Raw genomic sequence first — 19,089 nt, forward strand, 5'->3', positions numbered from 1 at the left:
AGGAACAGTGGCTGTGCACAAACTAGCCAATGAGCATGAGGCTGGCAAACGGGACCACAGCACAACAAACTCCAGTATTCAGTTCATTTTATATGTCTGGGCTCAGTACTGGGACAGCATATTGCCAGATCAAAGTGAAAATGTGATGTTCAAACATAAGGACTGTTTTCTCCCCTCTGGCACTGTTAATGCACATTGAGGAGGAGTTTCAGTCGAAATGTTGAAAGTGTGTTTGTTTTCTTTGCTGAAGAAGAAAAGATGTAAATGGAGAATATATGCACACATGTATTTATTCTGGCATGCATATTTCTCCCTTGTGCCAGCATATCTTCTTCCCTCCGGGCAAGTGCTAGAGAGGAACACCTGCACCGACACGTGATGAGGAATCAGCAGAGATCAGAGGAAACCCTTCCTCTGTTTGTTTGTTTTAGCGTCAGAAAAGGCAAGGTGGTTTTTTGGGGTGGAAAGAGCACTCAAAAGAGGACTGAAATAGGGAAGATGATACCATTTCTTACACTGTGAAAGGTCCCTGGTTGTGTCATCATTTCTGTTTAATGTGTCATTGAAAATGTAAAAGGGTTCCATTGTTGTGAAAAAAAAATATAATATATATATATATATATATATATATATATATATATATATATATATATATATATATATATATATATATATACTAGTGATCCAAGATGTTCAAAAGCAGTTAAAGAGCTTGTTCTTCTTACTCAGGGTCATTGAGAACTACTTTTATTTATCAAGGGAAAGATCACAGACCCATTTGGACAAGTTTCATTTATCTAGCGGTGATTTTAGTATTGTATGCACTAGTCAGCGATTGTAATCCTGTCAGGAGTGCATAGGACACTTTGGCCACTAACTTATTGATGTACTCTTGTACAATTGTGTTGTAAACCAGCTCAGAATTCAAAACTCTGTTAACTTAATATTATTAATAATATACTTAAATATTAATATTAGGGGTGTGACGAGATTAAAACATGGCGAAATTTCTGAGGCTGAAAAGAGCTGAGAAGCCCATCCAGCTGCAGCCAGCATGACGTCGGAGTCTGACAATATTAGCGTTGAAGATGCCCCCACCACTTTTAAATCATTTGTGTGGGATCATTTCGGGTACCCAGTTGAAATAACAAACGGTGACAGAGTGACAGACAAGACACAAACAATATGTAAGCGCTGTAAAAAAAAACATTATATATAACCCATACTCACCCTACATCCACCAGCACTCTCCTTTTAATTAAAAGCTATCTCTTTTGCACACACACTCATGAGTCCCCCATTACATCTCAGCTAGTTAAGCAAGACACGTTAATTTACTTTTACTGTATAAGCAAGAATTAGGCTTGGTGTGGAAGCATGACAGAAAGGAGGACATGCATATTAATCAGGCTGACTTTCTTCATAAAGAGCTTTAATTAAACAGGTTTGTCACTGTTGTTTTATACAACAGCAAAGGACATAAAAGACTAATAACAAATACAGCAAACATATCAAACATAAAATTAGGTCAGTGCTTGTGTGTCTTACAGTGTGTATATATGTGTTTTGTTGTATGACAAAACATGTTATGTTCTTTGTTGTTTCATAGTCAACATTTGGTGTTGTTTTTTTTTTGTTCTGTACTTTATGTGAAGAATTATCATGAATATCATTAGTTGCATTTTATGTTCTTCTTTTTTATTTTAATGAAATGCATCACCCCCTTCCTCAAGAACATGACCAGTAGTTACAGAATCTAGTGATTCTGTGTGTGTATATATATATATATATATATATATATATATATATATATATATATATATATATATATATATATATATATATATATATATATATATATATATATATGGCTCAGAGAAGAGCTGAGAAGAGCTGGAGAAGGCCTGGAAGGTGAACGCAACAGTGGTGCCCGTGGTCATCGGAGCACTCGGGGCAGTGACCCCCAAACTGGAGGAGTGGCTACAGCAGATCCCTGGAAGAACACCAGACATCTCGGTCCAGAAGAGTGCAGTACTGGGAACAGCGAAGATACTGCGCAGAACCCTCAAGCTCCCAGGCCTCTGGTAGAGGACCCGAGCTCGAAGGATGAGACCACCCACGGAGGGTGAAGGACAAAGTTTTTTTTTAAATTTTTTTATATATATATATATATATATATATATATATATGCCACTTTTCATTCACAGGTTTTAGCTTTCAGTGATTCCATGTGCTGAGTCCCTTCATATGTTCATGTCTGTGCTATCTGTAATTCACATACATGTGATTGGCTATTAACTTGTCAGTCAAAGCTTTGTGGGGAATAGAAATTTTACACCCACAGTTGTCAAGATGCTGTATACATGTTGAAAAAATGTGGGAGCATAAAACCAGTAGCTCAGAGAGTAGGGAATGACATGTAACACAAGTCTGAGGCAGGATATACAACTGAATGCACTGTTGCTAAGTGAGCTACTTGTACACCACTATACCAGTGTTTATTTTTGTGAGAATTACGTTTTAGTGAGTACCCCGGTTTTTTTTTTGACAGATAACAAAATCCTAAACCCAAATCTGTGTAAAGCCTGAAATCTCCTAAAAAGGAAGGCACTCTCTTATTAGCAGAATCCCTATGTTATTGGCTGTCAAGGGAAACATTATCTTTACTGATCTGTACTGTAGGGCAGAGGTTCTCAAACTTTTTCCCCCTTCAGAAGGCGAAAAAAGTGAATGCCTCCCCACCACACGTAAACGGCTTGAATTCATTAAAAAAGGAGCCCAGTTGAATTCGAATTAAATATAAGAAACGATTCAGGTCAGCACGATTGCATTAGCAAACTCTTGTTTTTTTATTTCCCTACATAAATCATGCTCATTCAACTTAATTCCACTGCATATTTTCCCCCTAGTCATCCCACACCACCTAATAGAAGTTCTGGTAAGCACGAATGGTAGTTCCAACATGGCTGGAGTTTTGGAAATCCTTTACTGATTCAAAATCACTGACACAGGTCTTTCACAGGCCTCTCGTTTCATGAAGACAGCTTCCGGTGAGGTTCACTGTCTTTTGCTGCCACTACAGTGATTTGTAAACTGAGACATTGGGCTTGGAAGAGGGGGATTGTCTTTAGGATCAACAGCCTGTATTGTGAATTTAATCCTATACATACATACTCCATATGCTGACTACATCACGCCTCATGGTAGCAATAAAACTGCAACATTTTGCCCTTGCACAAGTTAATAGGCTTCCTCGGGGAGTGTGCGTTTGATCCAGAGCAATGTCTTTAAGCCTCCCTATTGAGTTTACATCCCTCCATGTTTTATCTGGCTTGCTGCAAGTGGAGACAGTTTTAATGGTCAGTCTGTATTTTTTGTCAGAACCAGTTCTATCTTTGTACCAACTGGAGTTTCTAGAGCTCGGTGAGTCTGTCGATCTGTAAGTAGTGCCAATTAACCATAAACAACCGAAATCCCGCTGTGCACTGCCACGGGTGGCTGCCCTCACCACGACAATCTGGAGTTTCCCTTTTGTCCTCGGATGTGTCTGATGTAGAGCCAGCTGCCTGCCCTGGGAGTTGAACAGTGGGCCTATCGTATGGAGAGAGAGAGAGAGAGAGAGAGAGAGAAAGTTGAGAGGAGGAACATGGATAGAGAAAATTTATATTACTATTGAAAGAAGAAATAAGACGAACATAGCTTGTAAAGACTGTGTTAAAAGAGGGTCTTGTTTAGTAACTTGTATCCAGGAGATGTCCTTTCCTGTCACGCAGAATCATACTTAAATATAGTCTGATGCCATCTCAATGTGATCCAAGTCCTCGGCTCTTGGATCAATACAGATGGTTTTTCTGCCCTGGTTCTCCATTCCAATCATTTGTCTAGTCGTTTGGCTTGCATGCTTATTCTTTCACAAATATTTAATCCCTCAGTCAATTGTCACAGCATACCTAGGTTGCATTTTCCTCAAGATGCCTGAGTCATGACATAATCCTTTTGCCATGGAGACAGAGTGGCTGGCTTATGCTGGGTTAGGTTGGAGTAGACTAGTGTGAGTCTTTCGCTGATGGTATTTTTGTGGCCATATTTTGTGAGATGGTGGTCCAGTTTTTTGATTCACAAACCGTACAGCTGTTTATGCACTTATCAGAGTATTGTTAAATGCATTTTAGGACTATATAGATACTGGATTTGAGCTAGGGCATCACATCTTAGGGAAAAACTTGCCAATTTTTCTTTTGCAACCTCAGTATCTCCAAAACCTTTTCCTTTTTATCTGGAATGCCGTACTTCCCAGGCTCACGTAAAGGTCATGGTGAACTCTCGGTTGTTGTCGTCTTGGGAACAGGGTCTTGGCCTGAAGACATGCTCCATGGACCATTGCAAACAGTCGGCTTTCCCTCCTGTGGCCTCCCAGCCAACTTAGTCTGCACAACAACTAATCTAGGCACATGGCTAAGAGGAGGAAACATCTGTGCATTTCATGCAGACATCAGAATGTTTTGTGAATGTTAAGGCGCGCACTGTTCCTGTCTGTCAGTGCAAATTGAAGTCTGAAAAGAGATGCAAAAGTCTGTGTTGGGTTTGGCAACAAAAGCGGATCACCAAACAAGAGGATCTTGTCGCAGTAACAATATTCATCAAGTGAACAAAATGAAGCAGTTTTTAACAATTGTATTTTCAGAAGCCATTGCCTTTAAATTTAACAATGCCCAATAGCATCTTCCAGACAGGATCTCCTATAGCGTTACACTTTTTTTTTTTTTTAACCAGATTTCATTGCCATGGTCTGTCTTGCATGAACAGTATTGTAATAAGCTAGCATGTCAATGTCTTTTGAAACTTTCTCTTGCTCTACATCTTTCCAGCCAAGTACAATAATGTCATATGTGGTTTAAGGGCTAGTATCACGCAAAGTCTTTGATTCAGGGTCTGTTTAGCTTGGCATGTTTCCTTCCCATAGGGATCTCTCAGTCTTAGCTTGAGTCGAAGATCAAAGGCCCAGTGCATGTGCATGTTGTCCAAGGCTCACGTCTTAACCTTTAAAATCTTGCACTCTCAACTACAGTATCCTGGCAGGTCGACTCAGACTCTTGGTTTTGGTCTCCGGGTGATCATTTTCCAAACTTCACGCATAAAAGTTGTCCATCATGGCATCATAACAGCAGCCTTAAAATAAAGGATGCCTGTGGAGGCATTATAATACAGGCAGAGCTCAACGAGTGGGTGCAAACTGCAGTAGTGCTGTTGGGATGCAATAAAACAGTTTGCATCACAGTAGCAGTAGCCTGGTGTGCTCAACTCTGTATCGTCCTGATTACCATTGCTATAACTGCCATAAAGAGAGACATATGGAGCTGTTGAGCTATCTGCCTACGTAGAAATACTGTAGTGCACTGTCAATTAGAGCCAGAGGAAGGAAGTGGTCACGGCTAAAACCAGGAGCAGGTGAGCTCAGGGGACAATTGGCCTGACTGCTCATATTTATTAGACTTTTTTTCTCTCTCCTTTTTTCGTTATCATACTGTATGTGGGACATTTTGGACTTTTTTTTTACTTTTTTTGACTTTTAAAGTGCTCTTACTTTCAGTGGGATGTATAGTTTCTTAAAATCCTGTGTATGCCCTTTATTAACCCTCTTAGCAAGGCACTAGTGCCGAACCTCTTGTATCAATACAAGATCATGCTAAAATATGATGCGATATTATACATGCACATTACATTAAGTTAGTTTGATTTTTGTGGCAAAATTGCAAAGTATACACATTGACAAAATGAGGACATGTAAGGACAAATATGAACATGTGCCCAACACTCACCTGCATGTGTTCACACAAACATTCTGTTCACCTCTCCCCATCCTCTGCCCACTGGCAGCCAATATTAGTGTTGGATTGTACATTAAAGCTTGAGTCATGTTTAGCAAGTGGACCCTCTTAAAACAAAAAATAAAAATGCTTTCAGTGTAAACAGACTCCCCACCTCTAAACCCTTGGCTCTAATAGTTTAGAGCCACTAGCTGTGCTCTACACTAACAATTCCTTATATAGCTTGGTTTCTTGCCTGAGCAGACTACAGTATAAAGAGGGCAAAACCAGAATGCCATGCCTGCAGGGATGAATTTAGGGCTGGGGAGTGGTTCATGTCTAATTTCTGTTGACTCATGGCTTTTAATGAGAATTGGGACGTGACCATGTTGTGGAGACTGAGTTTGAAATGGTTCGTTAGTCTGTTGGCATTATTAATGCACAGTGGCTTTTTGGCGGGGTGATGTGAATGTTTATGAAGATTATCCCACATTAAGTGAGAGCAGTGTTTTTGTCAGGCTCATTCTCGGCTTGGTGCCCTGTAGAGAGTCACTGCCCTCAAAAAAACCCTTTTTAACTTTGTCTTACTGCTAGACCTATTAGATCCTTTCAAGATAATGTGAGATCATTATCCTGTTGAAGAGGGGGAGATCGCTCTTTCTTTTCTTACTTTTTGCCCTGGTGGCAGATTTTGTGCTGATGCTGTTGCTGTTAAGGACAAAGCAGACTTGTTGTGTATCATATGTGTTCTATCTACCCTCTTGACTGACCTCAGCATGAAGCAAACAGGTGCCAACAGGCCACAAAGCTTTACAGGTTAGTTTTTTTTTTAATGACGATAACTGAGCAGCTCACTCTCCGGGGGCCTCCCCATACCTCCACCTCATTATCATTAACCTTGTCATCTTTTACCCCTGTTCCTTTTTCTTGTGGAAGCAATCTCCAGGCATGGAATCTGCTAATCTTGTGCCAGTTCTCGTACAAATATCACAACTCTATCTGCTGCTCATTTATATGCAGTCTCTGCAGTTTTTGGCTTTTTTAGTGATTCGCTGTATTTAGTAACATCTAAACAAGTAGTTGGAACATTTAATACATATGTGAATAATAAATTGTTCTGTGCTTCTCTTGATTTAAATGTGAATACACAAAAAAAGTGAGTGTCAGTTTGTCATTTCTAAACAAAAATCCATTAATTTAAATTAGCCTGTATCTGTGACTTCTCAGGAGTAGGCGCTCACCAGGAGCACTTGATGGTGACATAAAGCTGACATCTGCCCTCTTGCCTCCCTTGTCTGCAGGAAAATTGGCTGCAGCCTTAGGATGCCCCGTGGCTTTGCCTGAATCAACGAGTTCTGGTGCTTTCAGACCTATAATACTCAAGACAACAGGCATAGCCTGGCAGGTAAGCGGAGTCAGAATTTCTGTTCCTGTTATTATCTGCAGTTGGGCTGCACAATTAATCATATTAAAATTGCTGCTTCAATTTATACCGTTATCCAATCTCTGCGCACATGACAGTAGTTCTGTCAGTTTAGAATTTGCAGGGAGATCTGTTGCATTCAACGAAGCACTCCTAATTTCTCTCTAAGCTACTTTACATAAAAAAATGACAAAACTGTTTTACACCACTGAATGCTCTGAGGGAGTTTTTCCCCTTTCTTCTATAAGAGCTTGAGCTGGAATGGGAACCTTCTGCCTTTTTTTTTTTTTTACTGTTGGCCTGTAAATGCCATTGAGACATGAGTAATATTGGTTTGTACAAATAAACCGCAGCACCACAGGGTAACACAACATCACAAAATTAAACAACCAGCTGCAACATCACCACAGCAAGCCAAAGAAAAGGCACTCATGACTAAAAAATCGACATCTTCAACCTGGCTTTTCACAGACAGGCTGGTTTTGATGTGTTATTCATTCTGATAGCTCTGACTTTACATAATATTTGAAGTAGACTTAATCTGTGATACACAGCTTTAGTCATCCTTGCACAGGCAGACTAGATGGCCATATTGTGTATTTCAGTGTCTGCCCTTGCTGCCTAGTCTAATGTTTGTTAGGTCTTTGCCTTTGTGCCTGCCCTTCTATAAATCTTTCTGTAACCAGTATTCTCATGCTTTGGCACAGAAGAACAACTACAAAGCAGTCAAATTAGTCAAACTGCTCAGCAACCGCACCCTGTTAACTAAACTGTGTGGGTAGATGTATGTCTGTCTGTAACTTAGTTTAGATCTATCCAGAACCCATTTGTATTTGAGCAAAGTCTCTCCTCATCTCAGCTCATACCGAGAAGCCTAAAATGCATCGTGTTGTTATAGTACCCATGACCAAGGGGAGGGAGAGGTCAAAAGCATGTCTAGGTATGCTTTTCCCCACACATTCCCAGTACCACAATGATAAGATGTGTCACTTTGAGTGATACTGTATGTTGAAACCATTCTTTTTATTTAGCTGATTGCTTTACATGTTGGAGTTTAATTCAATCCCAGTTCAAATGATTCAATTGATATGGAATTATTTTTTTTTTAGTATACACTCATCTTCTCTTTCTGGGAAATGATTTCATCCTTTCTGACTTCATAACCAAGGTATTTCAAAATTGTAGCTTCATATCACCTACAAAGCTCAGCAGCTATTTCTGGCCATGTTTTGTTTTTGTTCTGTTTTGGTGGTTATTACCACCTCTACTTTGATGACTGAGACAGCTATGTTGTGTTATGTCAGTAAGTCCCTCTGCATTTAATGCCAACATGGTTGTCATCACTGTTCTGTTTCATATTCACAATACATATTTTGCATTAATTTTTTCCGTCTCCACCTGACACATTTGATCTCTTTTGTCTGTTATTGTGTCTTGCAAACATAATGTGGTTTTGATGCTGATGTCGGATTTTTCTTTCTTTTTGGTACTACAAATCTTGAGCATCTGCAGTATTTATACTATCTGTGTATCTATTTCTGTGTATCTGTATCTATGGATATACTCTTTGGATAAAAATATGAATGCGTTTCAGCTTTTTAGGGGATTCAGTTTTAATTTCTATGTCTGTATTTTGATTTCCAATGTATGAATTTCAGAAGGTGCAAATGTCATTAGCGATAGTGATTTAGCCTTTTATATGATGGTGCCATTAATGTTTTTATCACAAAAAATATTTCAAACGAAATAATAAATAGCTATAGTAGTCCACTGTTTCAACATGCAAAAGTTTAGGCTATCAGGGTACTGTGATCCAACTATTGTGGCTATGGCATGTGCACCATGAGTTGATTCCAAGGCCTAATTAGCACCATAGCAAAATCCCACATTTGTCTTTAGATGGACTTTGAAATGGCTTGAGCATAATTGGACTTGCCAAGTCTTTGGCTGAGTCCAGGCTAGCCACATTGGTCTGTGTTCACAGGCTCCCACAGATAGACCCTGCGCCATCTAGTCTCATGGAGGATTAGGGGGATCTTTAGGGGGGAGATGATTTGAGTGCGTTGTTTTTGACGTAATTATATTCTAAATGCTGATTCACTGATAGTGAGGGCATTAACTTGAATGTGCTCAAGGGGATGCAAGAATGTGGCATCCATATCTCTTCTTGATTTCCTCTGGGGAACTTAATTACTTAGTTTGGGGTTGGGGGAATGGGGGTGTGTGGGGGGTAATAATTATCCACAAATATGATAGCAGCAGTGGTAAAATCAGATCTGTATTACAGTTGCCAAAGCCAACATGTGTGCTGTAGTGCAACAGCATTTATTGACACTGTTTAGTAGAGATTGCATAGGAAGAAAGAATCCACAAACAAAAGAGAAACAAAAAGAAAGTATTCTTCTTGTCATTGCTGCCAGTGCTTGAAAAGTACCACAAGCATCTTCAACTCTTCCGCCAGTCTTAGTTTGGCTATTGAAGGGAATGAAAATAAATTGCTGGCAGCATTCTACCCCAAAGCAAATTAGCGTAGTTTGTATATAACTGAATAAGACTGAACCAGGGAGATTGTTAAATTGAGAAACTGATAAAAATTAATTGCTTTGACCATATTTATTATACACAAAAACAACAAATTGACCATACAGTTGTGGATGTGGTTAAATAATACTAAATATTTAATATCTTTATTTTTGATTCATGGGAAATTGCACCTATACTACAATTGCAGAATTCCAAATCATCGGAGCTAATATACCATCCAACTAATTCTCATTCTATCTTGCTGCTATACTCTCCTCTCTTTCCTTCATCTACAACAACTTCCTACATACAAACAGATGCAATAAAAAACGAAAACTAAACACAACAAATGAACGCTCAAGTCAAGAACCATCAACTCCCCTCGTTTTGAGCTAATCCCTTGATTACGATTGTTAGAACAAATCCAGTGTAAACACTTAGCTGTAACCTCAGTCCTTTTTGCGAACAATTTTCTAATTTTAGTGAGTGAGTATTTAAACACATGATGTTTTTGAACAAATGAAGTACAAGAGTAGCAGATTATGTCAAATAATTAGTCTAATATAGCTTTCATCATTCATTATGAACTTTTTATTCAAAAGACTTTTTTCTCCCCCAAGCAGGTGACAGCCTAGCCACTGTAGCTATAACAGTTGGTTTTGTCCAACAGGAACATGACACTGGTTTTTCTGGGCTCCCACAGTTTAAATGTTCTCTCCACACTTGCAGAGCTACTGTAGGTGAGGTTCATTCCCACTGGGGTTGATAGGGCTGTCAGGGTCAGTGCTAGGTGTTTCCTTTTGAAAATGTAGGTCATAATGGACATGTTTAATGGTCCAAATTGTACAGCAGCACTAATATATTTGTAGACCATCAGTGTTATCAAAGAGCAGTATTGCTATAGGTCAGTTTTAAGAAAAGGAGAAAAGAAGGAGAACATTTCTACTTTATTAAAAGTCCTCTAGATACTGTCTCCAAAACATGTCAACCTCCAAATTCTCATGTTTCCACAACAAGCCAGGCTCTGAAGAGGTAATGCCATTTTTTCTCATGCATATTTTGTCAGTGATTTAAACAAGGATTGTTGCATTTAAAAAATATTCAGGCTTGAAAAGGGATATGTGTTTGATTAACTGCATATTGCACGTTCCACCGCACTTCTACCCATGCCTTGGCAGGATGGTGAATGGTGAACCCAAAGTCTTCAAACTGCCCCTTCAGAAACATGTTTGTGTGTGACATCACACACACTAATTTAATCTAAACACACATATGTGACAAAGTTGTTATTCTGATAGCATCATGGCAAAATACAGCTCATACTATCATAAATATCTGAAGTATTTGAAAACACATACAGTAAAACTAGCATATAAAGATTTCTAAACCCTGGGGTTGGCAGTATAATGTTCGGGCACTGAATATGAAGATGGTGTAGCAAAATGAAGAACTAAAATAGATTATAAATTATGTTTTAATTCTTATCAGCTTAATTGACAATGTCTGCCAGTTTGTCTACTTAATCAGGTCCAATATTATTTTTACTGTGGCTATTTGGCCAAAATAAATGTGGAAGTGCATTTTTTTCTCACATAATTTGGCAGTACAATAAAGTTACATCCTCTTTTTAGTTTGAAAGTCACTTAACTATTTAAGATTGCCTTGTAAGATGGTTAATCTGTAGTGTTACCCTCATTTGCATCTGCATGAAGACTGAAAACCGCTTTAGCTTCACCCCTAGTTTTACAGGACTTTTTATGTTCTGTTTAGTGTAGCGTTTGATTCCCTGTGGAGTTTCTGACCACTCTGAAAGTCTGTGTGTATTGACTGGCAGTATATATGTATAGATCCATCAAGATTACACACTGTTGACTCATGGAGGCTCTTTAAGTTACGCTTCTTATTGATTGCTGCATTTCCCCCGCTATGATTGTCCTTGATAAATGGATTAGGATGTGCCCTGTGCTTTTTGCCTCTACAGTTACCACTTCAACAATGCTCACTAAAAGTGCCCTTGCTATCTTGCTCCAACAGTAAACAATGTGAAGTTTTCCCATTAGGGCCCCATTGATAAGGTTTAAATCAATTAAGCCATAGAAAGTATCTAACTTTCAGGAAATGTAGTGTGAAAGTGGAAAAAGATAGACCTTGGATAGTGGTCTGCCCACCATGTCAAAAGAGCCAAGGTCAGTGGAGATCAATAAATGAGTGGGTGTCTGGAACATGTATTCCCATCACACTCCTACTTTGCCTCACTCTTTCAATCCCTGACTTTCCCTTAAGACCCCATTAAGTGGTCTATGGAAACCAGCAGCTGTTGGAGTTCCCATCAGACCACCTCAGAGAGTGAAAGCGAATTTCACTAAGGGAGTCACAGAAGTCTGAAACATCAATATCAAATGATCTATGGGTCAACTCTCTGCTCCATTTCCTTATTATTATCTGTTAGTCAGAGGGAACCTCAAAGGGATAACAAACATCACCAACACAAGTTCATTGGAGTTACACATTTTGTTATTGCTAATTTGTATATGCTTTATATGCCAATTTTTTTTTTAAATGGCAAGTATTTGCCTGATATATGGAAGTTATCAACTACAAGTTCTCACAAGTCAGATCTGGTTATGATTAGATTTAAAAAAAAAAAAAAAAAAAAAAAAAAAAAAACAACACTCACACCAACTGGTTTTCATGACAGTTCAGTTTATAGATTTAATGTTCAGGAGATAGTCTGTGGGCTAAAACCTGAAATAAGCAGACACAGAACAATTGTTTAAAATATTAGTAATATCTTAAATATACATTACCACCTGATAGATGAAAAAATTGGCAACTCTTGTTGGAGTTAGACATTTGATTTACATTCCTTTAATAAATGAGTTTATTTTTAAGAAAATATGTCTTCTGGCCTACATCCCAAGCACACTGACCACATGTTTAGATTGTTTTCTTGCTTCCTCTTCCTGCTAATAGAACAAAGGTGAAGTGGTAAAATGATGTCAGTTTTGACATCCTGAACCTTCTAGGCCCAGTGGCAGTCTTGGTGGATTTAGGTAGCCTATTCAAAATTGTTTAAGAGGGGTAGGTGGCAGTCTCCCCTAAATTCCACCAAGCTGTGACCCCCGTCCCCTCCACGCTGCTTGCTATAGTTATCCCAGGCCTGTTTCAACTTAGTTATGACAGGAATGTGCCATTGCATGAGAAGAGGTCATCGCTCCTCATAGCCTGCCATGGCTCTTCCCCAGTCCTTAGTCAAGGCTGCCAAGATATGGACATGCTTTCCCACGCATGCAACCACCCTCCCATTCATCAATGAAGAATGTTGATATTTATTATGCAGGGAGCTTAACTTTGCTTTATCCAGGCTGAATAGAGGAAGTATCAGTGTTATCTTTTTCTTTGAAGCTCTACTTACCCATGCAGTCTGTATTCTAAATAAACCTAAATTTATTGTTATCATAAATTAATAACTTGTTTCACTTCAAACCAGCCTTAGATTTTCTGTGTTCTCACTTTGTTAGCGAAATGACTCTAAGGACGGCCCACCACTTTGGTTCAGAAATGAAAAGATCTCGACAACTATTGAATGGTTTGCTCTGAACATTTGTACAGACATTCATGTTCCCCAGAGGATGATTCCCACTGACTTTGGTGAACACCTGACTTTTCCTCTAGTGCCACCAGCAGGTCAATTTTTTTTAATTATCATATCAAATATCTGAACTTGTACTACATGGATTAGATGTGGTACAGAATATCCACGGTGCCCAGACAATGTATCCTGTCAACTTCAGTGATCCTCTTTTCCTCTAGGTCAACCATGAGGTTGACTTTTTAGTTCTTTATTGAAATAACTCGGATAACTATTGGGGATGAATAGTGATAACTTTGATCTCCTGACTTTTCATCCAGCACCATCATCTGGTCGAAATATAATTGAGTCCAATACTTTGGTTTATGACCAAATACCTGCTAAATCAACATGGTAAACATTATACCTACTAAACCAACATGCTAGCATTATCAATGTGAGCATGTTAGCATGCTGAAGAATTTAGCTCCAGTACAGCCTTGCAGAGCTGCTAGCATGACTGTAGACCCTTAGTTTTGGTTTATTTCTTGATCTGTGGCTCACATAGAGCCCTACACATACTACTGCTCCAAAATGCCTCCAAGTCATCCGTAGTGTATTGCAAAGCAACTGTAACAATGTCGTTTAAGCTGCTTTAACACATGCATCTTAACCCATAAATGCACTGGCAATTCCCATCATGTGGGATTAGAAGCTGGAGTGGATTTTCTGTGTAAGATGCTCTGAGGTAATTAGCCATCTTAGGACATTCACTATAAATCTTTAATCATTGGCCCCGGTGTGAACAAAAGCAGCAACATCCATAGGTAAAGCATGCGAAGGTCAGTGACATTTTAGGGTATGTGTGACAGTTTATGCTGGTTCTTATACTGAAGACAGGGATATTAGTCATAGTTTAATAAATCCAGTAACTGCCTTGAGATTTAATGGAATGGGTTAGTCATTTTGTCCTTTTGCAGAAGGAAACAATTTGGTATTCTCTCAAAAATCATGTTACCTTGGTTACCCTATGTTTCTGTTTCCATTACTGACCAATGTTAATCATCTGAATGTGAACTGAAGTAAGTGACTATTAAAAGGGAAAAAAAGGACAAAAAAGCATGCCCTTTTAAGCATGCACACAACAGTGTAAATTGCAGTAAGGTGTACACAAAATGAATGTAATTATAAGTTACAAGAGATGTATTACACTGTGCCAGAGGTTACGGAAAATGTAATTATAAAGTCCAATTAGCAAGTCCATAAGACCTCAGCAGCCTCCAAGTCCACTGATGGCCATACTGCGACAAAGCTGGGATGAGTTAAACAGTTTGATGGCCACCGGCAGGAATGATCTCCAGTGCCGCTCGGTGGAACACCTTGGGGGTGTAAGTCTTTGGCTGAAGACTCTTCTCTTCTCAACCAGCATGCCTTGGGGGGGGTGGGAGACATTGTTCAGGGTGCTAACCAACTTGGACAGTATCCTCTTCTCCGTCACCGCCTCCAGAGAGTCCAGCTCAACTCCTCCTCCAATCACTGAGCTGGCCTGCCTATTTAGCTTGTTGAGCTTGTTAGTGTCTCTTGCCCTCACGCTCCGGCCCCAGCACATGGCAGCATAAAAGCTAGTGCTGGCCACCACACACTGGTAGAACATCTGCAGCATCTTGTCGCAGACATTGAAGCCTCTGAGCCTCTGCAGGAGGTAGAGCCAGCTCTGGTCCTTCTTGTAGAGGGCCCCTGTGTTCCCAGCCCACTCTAGCCTGTTGTCCAGGTGCAGGTATTTATAAGAGAACCACCTCGACATAATCTATCATGGACATTGCTTGATTCTGTTTTATGCTTTCTGCCAACCTCAAATCAGCACGTAAGGGTATTATAGAGGGGGAAGTCCCTGACTTTTGAAAATAGATCTAGTTACTTCAAATGGTGTCATGCAATCTGTGTTTCAGATTTATTGGCCACCAGTCTGCCCAAAGACTTTCAACTTGATCTGCCCCAAGCCCTTTAGTCTGACCACCTATTGTTTCACTGTTTAGTCAACCTTGTCTTGCCTGGCTCTTCAAACAAGCTGGAGTTTCAACTGTTCAACCTCTGCCCCCCTGTGTTGTTTGTGCTTTGAAGATGGAATGAGAAATTGGATTTCATGCTTTGGAGTTGATATTAAAGTTAAAATGGAAAATTTCTAAGACAAGTATCGCTGTTTTCCAATTGAGTAATACCTCTGGCTTTCCAATCAAATAGCACTTAGCTTTTGCTTTATTTCAGCAGTATAGTCACAGCTCTGTTTTAAGCTGTACAAGTATCTTGTTTGAGTGTGTCTGAGCATTTGATTATATTTTAAGTGGCATATATATTTTGTTGATTTTAGAATGTACTTAAAAAGGCTGTAAAAATATTGTTGTTGTTTTTTTAACACTACTTCGCTTGGATTTTTGTAGAGATTTAAACAGCCTTGAAGCAGTTTTGAGAGGCTTGTAGCATGACTTTGATTTCTGCTTTAGCATGTTTGCAACTGTTCAGAAGTGTTTCCAATAAAAGTGTATAGAAACTTTGAAGCATGTGATGGAAAACAACTGTAAAAGTTTAATCAAGAAGTTATGTAAAAGGTGATGAACAGAAAGATTGGCAGGGTCTCACTTTCACCACTGGACTTGTGTGCACACAGGTGCGCACACAAACTAATATGTGATTGATGTCACTCAGTATCGGAGGTGATGTGCAAGGCCAGATAAGGATAGAACGTTGCCTGCGAGGGATTTATCATCCTGTCAATTTTGAAGGGATTTAGTTGCTATTAGAATGACATTATAACTGGAAGAAGAACCTTAACACATATTACGCTGCACCAGGTTTATTGACAACACAGGAGCAATCCAATTGAATGCGACTGCTGAAAGTACTTGATCTTGACCCCCCCCCATCTTGAATCCAGTGAAACACCATGATAGCTCTCGAGTCACCAATGTGCTTTTTTCAACAGCAAGTTTGATGAATTGATCTCTGTATGTCATACCATGCAAACTACATTCCTTCCCAGAAGAGAACTTGCATGGATTTTCAGAAAAAGGGATAGGTAGGTTAAAGTAAAATCGTCCTCCTGCCTTCACAGTCTACAGAGCTGTTGTGTAATCCCTCTGTCACAATCTTATTAAGCCTTTAGCACATGAAAATACTGGTTCAGACCAGTGTAACTACTGGCCATTGTCATTTGGGTGGATGTTATGCGTGAGGAGACTTGAGTTTCTCTGCTCTATATGTAATCTTGCCTTGTTGTGACTCCTCCACACCCGGCCAGACCCTGTTCATCCCACCCTCTATTGCGTGTTTTTTCAGCTGTGTTTACATGCCAGCTCTCTGAAACTTGAAGGGTGGGGTGAATGCCGTCCTCTGTACCAGACCTCTGACATCTGTCAGACTTCACATCAATCATGATTTTCTTTACCCGTAACATGACGCATAAATGCTAGTTTTAAGCTCATATACACATTAAAAACACTTTTATATGTAAATTTCTTCTGTTTATTTGATGCTTATTTCAAACAAATATCTGCTTTTGGAAGTTTCAGAAATGTCCTTGTTTCACTGATTTAGTCAGGATAGATGGTTAAATTTATCCTAAAGGCTAGGAAATAAGGAAATATTTAAATTAACTTAGTATTTCTAGTCATTTTTTTAAGAAAACAGTCTCACAAAAAGGTTGAACTTCTGTAGAATTTAAATGAGAAGGAAGTGTTACTCAGTAATATTTGTATTTACACTTTAATCTCACTCTTGCCCTTAAATCTTGAAAGGCCAGTTTAGTAATTGGCGTTGCTAGCTGATGGCATTTAAATGCAGTAGCTCAGATAGATATACCTCATTATTTTGTACATTAAGCTGGACATTAATGTTTTACCCAACTTAGAAATATTTAGATGAGTTAATTCCGCCCCAAAATTAAGTTTGGTGGGGACAGAAAGATTGGAACTGCACTAAAGGATATACTCTTAATGCTGACCTTCCACTTCCAATATAAACATAATTCCTCCATGGCAAATAATGCAAACTAATCGGTCAGTTAGCAGGGGAGAAAATCTATACTACATGCATTATTGATGAGTATGAAAATGGAGCCTCTGAGCTAATAGGTAATCTTTCATCTATGGTGCACAGCACATTTGGTACCCTCGATCTATGAGAGTCCACTCTTTGGCCCTCACCCAGCACTCCTGCTCCGTTATTGATCATTTGCGCTCTAATTTGCCCCATTTCATTCAGAATAATGCGCAATCTGTATGCATGTAATGCAGTCAACCAATGGCCTGGTAATGAGAGATTTTGGCGGAGAAGGCAATATGTGGTGATAGATCACCTCAAAGGGTCAGACAACCCCAAAGGTGATGTCATTATGGTCACCTTCTTTCTTTCCTTTTTGTTGAATCAGGCAATATCCCATCCCCATATAAACAGCATATACAATAAACAAAAAATACAGAGACTGTTACAGAGCAACAGTATATAGTTAGTTAGTGGTGTTTTGACTTCAAATCTCAATCTTGTATACATTACCAGTACTGAAGTCACTGAGGAGCAATTGAGAATTTCACTAAATTGGATGCATTTGTACTGCAGTATAAATGGAACCAGTTGAACACAGTACCTGATTAGCCTGGCTGAAAGAACTGCCAAAAGAATATCACATCAGGGAAATTCTATATATCAATCATATTTTCATATTGCCAATCATGAGATGACTGGCTAGTTTTATAATAAAGATGGACAGCGTTGAAAAATGAGTGTGTCTCTGACAAAGGCAGAAACCAGATGGGGACTTGAACTGGTAATGTCATCAAGATGTTAACACTGAAGCTATGTCACTGAGAAAGAATGAGAGATGATTAAGACAGAATGATTACCCAGGACATATTTGAGATAAGTGTACCTTCTTTTTTCTGTTCTTAAACCATGAGGATAATCAGGCTTATTAGGTTTTAAAGCTTTGGGTGTAAGATTTTGTTATTACAGTTGTCACTCAAGAACAACTTTATTTCCCAACATGTACAATGTAACTAGTTCTACTAGTTAAACTCAGGTGTAAAGTAAGTTCAAATTCAGCCACATTTAGTGAAAGATAGAGGCGTATTATTTTAAGTAAATAGTCTGAGGCAGGCTAAATTGTTTAAATGAATATGAAATGTATGTAACTTGTGTCGGTTCATGATTACAAACAATGAAAAAGGCTGCAGCACATAATCACATATCCCTGCGGAACCTTGAGAAAAAGTTGAACTGAAAGAATGCTTTTGTTTACAGAGGGATGAGGACTGATCTGTGAAAATTGTATGTAAATTCCTATGTTGCATCTCATAAAAGCTAAGGGTTAGGGTTGATTGTTTCCTTCCAGTGTCACAAGGTAATAACTTTCTCTCAATGGATTAATAGTCTGTCCCTTTTCTTTGGAAACTTTGTGTGTTACATCTTGCCAGAAGGCCCGCAGAGCCAAATCTGTCTTCAGATGCCAAATGGCCAAAACTAAATTAGATTTTAGAGAACTTGGCAGGGGGACGGGAAAAAATGGAAACTATTTCAGGAAAGAAAAGTGGGACAGGGTTAAAAATTGACCAGAAATATATAATATCTCTTTCAATATCCCATCAAGGTGAAAAAGGAAACTTGGTGCAAAGTAAGGTGAATCCCTGATGGAGAATTATATCCACTGCAGGATTCTTTGTTCGTTGGACTAAAGCATTACAGAAGAGTGCACATCCTTGCCAGGACTAGGAAGT

The 19,089-nt window shown here is 39.0% G+C and overlaps 1 protein-coding gene across 8 annotated transcripts in view; it reads left to right on the forward strand.

Moving 5' to 3' along the window:
- The window catches only part of peak1 (pseudopodium-enriched atypical kinase 1), a 105,232-nt gene that overhangs the window by 12,198 nt on the left and 73,945 nt on the right, over nt 1–19,089 (forward strand). For 7 of the 8 annotated variants that reach the window (XM_044194116.1, XM_044194112.1, XM_044194113.1 and 4 more), the window contains exon 2: nt 7,109–7,212. The exons of the other annotated variant lie outside the window; for it this stretch is intronic. The gene's annotated coding sequence lies outside the window, so the exon portion shown is untranslated. The remainder of the gene's footprint in view (nt 1–7,108; nt 7,213–19,089) is intronic. 8 annotated transcript variants of the gene reach the window in all.

This window comes from Siniperca chuatsi, linkage group LG4 (genome assembly GCF_020085105.1).
Source record: "Siniperca chuatsi isolate FFG_IHB_CAS linkage group LG4, ASM2008510v1, whole genome shotgun sequence".
NCBI classification, from domain to species: Eukaryota; Metazoa; Chordata; class Actinopteri; order Centrarchiformes; family Sinipercidae; genus Siniperca; species Siniperca chuatsi.